This window comes from Bombina bombina, chromosome 2 (genome assembly GCF_027579735.1).
Source record: "Bombina bombina isolate aBomBom1 chromosome 2, aBomBom1.pri, whole genome shotgun sequence".
NCBI classification, from domain to species: Eukaryota; Metazoa; Chordata; class Amphibia; order Anura; family Bombinatoridae; genus Bombina; species Bombina bombina.
Genome location: NC_069500.1, coordinates 1,404,861,542 through 1,404,865,581, shown reverse-complemented (window position 1 = coordinate 1,404,865,581; position 4,040 = coordinate 1,404,861,542).

Below are 4,040 nucleotides of genomic sequence, written 5' to 3'. Positions count from 1 at the left end.
AAAAAGTTTGGGGTTCACATCCCTTTAATAAATGTGAGATTTGAACTAGACAAGAATAGACTCAATATGTCTTGTTGCAATTGGGAGAATATAATTCCTGATGTTAGAAACATTTAAGTTTCACTGGGGGGTTTTCTAGAAAAATTGTAACAATATATACATTTTAAGATACAGAAGGTTATGTTGTTGAAGATATATGCCTCAAGTTTTCATACATTTGAATTATTATTGAAATGTTATATTTTTTGCTGCCCTATTGGTCTGTCTCTGGGCTAGCTTACAAGTGGCGTGCTTTCATTAGCACGAGTCACGATAACAATATCACAACCACGCTAAATTTAGCATGGTATTACGAGTGGATAGTAAATGCAACCAAAATAAATTTGCGCTTGTCGGGTTAGTGAGACTGAAGACCTCGTGTAAAGGATTAGGGCTTAACAAAATGTGCACTAAACAGAACATAAATACATTAAAATAAACAGTTACACTCATATATACACTATCTGATAAAAATGATTCATATAAATATTAAAAAATATATATATGTAAGAAGGGTTTAAAGGTATATGCAGGTGTTTGACTGGAAAGCACTATAATTACTGTTCCCTCTAAGGTGTGCGCGTGCACACCTTTTTCCAAAAACGTGCACATGCCTTTTAGAAGTGCGCACAGCAGAGGATTACAGAAATACAGCTGTACTTTTTTTAAAAAATTAGAGCTAATTAGAGCACAAAGTTTGAAAGCAGGAAGTTTGAAGGAAAAAAACTCTCTCTAACCCACGTGCCTGCGCTTCTGTCTGATGCAGTGACAGTGCAAAGGGACGGCAAGTCACAGCGTTTTATCTCTAACTATAGTATGTGGTAAGTGTTTCAAATTAAATTAAAGAAGTTTGTTATTGTACGTTTTCCTGGTTCTGACATGAAACATTATTATACAATTGGCAAGTGCTTTAATTTCTGTGGCATCCGAATAAAAACATAATTTATGCTTACCTGATAAATTCATTTCTTTCAAGGTGGTGAGAGTCCATGATCCATTACTCCTGGGGAATTACTCTTTTCTATTACTAAGAGGAGGCAAAGATTCCCAAACCCCAAGAGTCCAGTCTAAGGTACATCTCTGATGAAGCGCATGTGCCCATGCGCGAAACGCGTAAGATAAGGAGCTTACCATGTGTTTGATAAAGCCTGCTCCTAAATAAAACCTCATTTCATCCACTCCAAGACTCAGCGTTCCTTTTTCCTCATTCGCAGTCTAAGGTATAGCCAAGTATAGTGAGGTTAACAAAAAAAAAAGAGCCATAAAAAGGAGCGTGGAAAAAAGATGTACTCAAACAAAATAAAAATGAACCCTAGAAAAATAGGTGTCTCATGGACTTTCACCACTATGAAAGAAATTAATATATCAGGTAAGCATAAATTATGTTTTCTTTAATGCAGAGTCCACAATCCATTAACATTAGTAGAGGGATTTTTAAAAAAAAATCAATGAGAAATTAAATCCACAACTCCAATATTTTTTTTAAATGTACTTAAAATAAATCAAAAAAGCAAAAATTCAAACTGACACAACTGCATGAAGAACCTTTCTACCAAAGGCTGCCTTCAGAAGAAGCAACTACATTAAAATGGTAGAATTTTGTAAAAGTATGCAAAGAAGACCAAGTAGCGGCCTTGCAAATATGGTCAACTGAAGCCTCATTCCTAAAAGCCCAGGAAGTGGCCACTAACCTAGTTAAATGAGCAAAAAAAATAAAAAAAAAGTCAATAGTTGGGTTCACAGCACCAAACTGGTAATCACTGTTAGTGCACGGTTAGGCTGAGTACTGCTGCCTTACTCCAAATCCATATGTGTATCACAAAGAGCCACCAGCACTGTATTCTTTTCAAAACTTTATTGGAACAATCTGCAAAGTTTCAAGGTTTTCACCTCTTAGTCATGCTATTAATGTGGTCACTATTTTACACTTAAATAGTCTCTCAGTGGCGCCAAACTGACCTCACAGGGCCCTGAGGTTGCCACCTAGTGGTCATGAACCTTCACCATTAAAAAACAATATATAAGTAATAACATTAAAAACAATGGGGTACTACTGATCAAAAAGAAAGCAAAGGTTACATGTCTCCTATATGCTTATCGTCAAATAGAAACATTTTTATTCATTTTAATTTGCCTAAGTGAATAACCACTTTCTCAAAAAAATATAATAATATTATTATATCAGATGTCATGGGATAACTATTGAGCTTAGTTGCAGTTAAGTGAAAAAGTGTTCAACTTGGTTACATCTGTAACCAAGTTGATCACTTTTTCACTTAACTGCAACTAAGCTCAATAGTTATCCCATGACGTCTGATATAATAAAGTTTTTAAAAGAATACAGTGCTGGTGGCTCTAGTTAAATGAGCAGTAATCCCTTGTGGTGGAGGCTGAACGGCCTTCAAGTAAGCCTTGTGAATCAAAAGTTTCAACCTAGGGGGGGCGGAGCTGGACGCGGCAGTAATGGCTGCTTAAACCCAGAGCTCCGTAACAACAGCTCCTGAGATCCACTGTTAGTACAGCTCAAACCGGATTAATTAATGCCGACATAGATCTCCTAGTGCTGGGGAGGAAGGCTGATGAACTAACTGAGGCTTACAAGACCCGCGATGTCAGAGCCTGGAGCCGACATTTTATCTTTGCAGATAGCTTTTTGCAGCAGCAGCTTCAGATCAACCATTCGATAATCAAGAGTGCAGACATCAGAGGAGCCGGTATACTTAGAGAAAGCTGTCGCTGCGAAGGACATGTTGATTCCGACACCTTCATCCTTGCAGAGAGAACATCCCTCTGAAGACTAGACAGAATCGGAAGAGAAAGGCGCATGTGGGCCGCAGATCGCAGGGCTAACATTGGCTAGCAAGCACATAAGTTACAAAGGACATAAATAAAGATAATAAAGAGCCCAGTGTCAGCAGCCGAGTGAGTACAATAAACAATAAAAGAGTATTTCAAACAAAAATTACGGAGATAAAGCAGGAGAGAGGCTCCTTTCAGTGAATGAGGAATTTGCACTTTAGAGCCCAACCAACTAAATAAATCATCTTTCTTTGAGATTGAGGTAAGTCTTACATTATAACTAAGCAAGGAGTAGAGCAGCCAGCAGCTGCTTTAAGGTGACAGTTCACACATCATAGGATTACTGGGCATCACACTTTTAGAACTGTGCACTCCACAGGAAGGCCACGAGGTCTACACCAAAGATAAAGATGGTGGCTAAAACGCAAATAAAGCCTGCAAAATTCCCTAAGTCAATAGCAGCAAAAGTCCACTTGGTGAAAAACTTTTTTCAGCCAACATGAGAATATCTGCAGCTTCTGATCCAGATATGCCTTCATCGCCGGATAGAGAACTTAGCACCTCTAGCCCAATTTCACCCATACGGGACCCCATGACACAAGTTCCAACATCACTACTTTCTTCTTTAGCTTCCAAATAGGACATAGCAGAAATCATCAGATCCTGTATAAAAGAAGAAATGAAGGAACTCAAACAGGACATACACTCATTGGGGTTCCAAGTTGAAGCACTGGAAGACACCTCAGAACAAACCAGTGAAGCTGTCACCTCGCTACAAGAACAGGCGGTGCAAAAATCCTCTCTTCTAGACATGCTGCATGATAAGATTGAGGATTTAGAGAATCGTGGCCAGAGGAAGAATTTAAGGATCAGGGGGGTTCCTTAATCTGTCCTACCTAAGGACTTACCAACATATCTCCAAGCCCTCTTCCAACACTTAACTGGGTCCCCCGCAGCAGAAAGTAAACAGTGGGATAGGGCTCATTGAGAGCTGAGGCCTAGACCACCTGACACGACCCCTTCTAGGGACATTGTCATCAAATTCAGGCAATTTAGGGAGAAGGAGGAATTGCTGAATGCTTCTAGGAAGAACCAGCCAGTGCGCTTCAGAGGTATGGTTCTCCAGTTTTATGCTGACCACTCGCCACGCACACTTCAGAGAAGACGTGAATTGAACCCTTTAACAAACTTACTAAGACAAA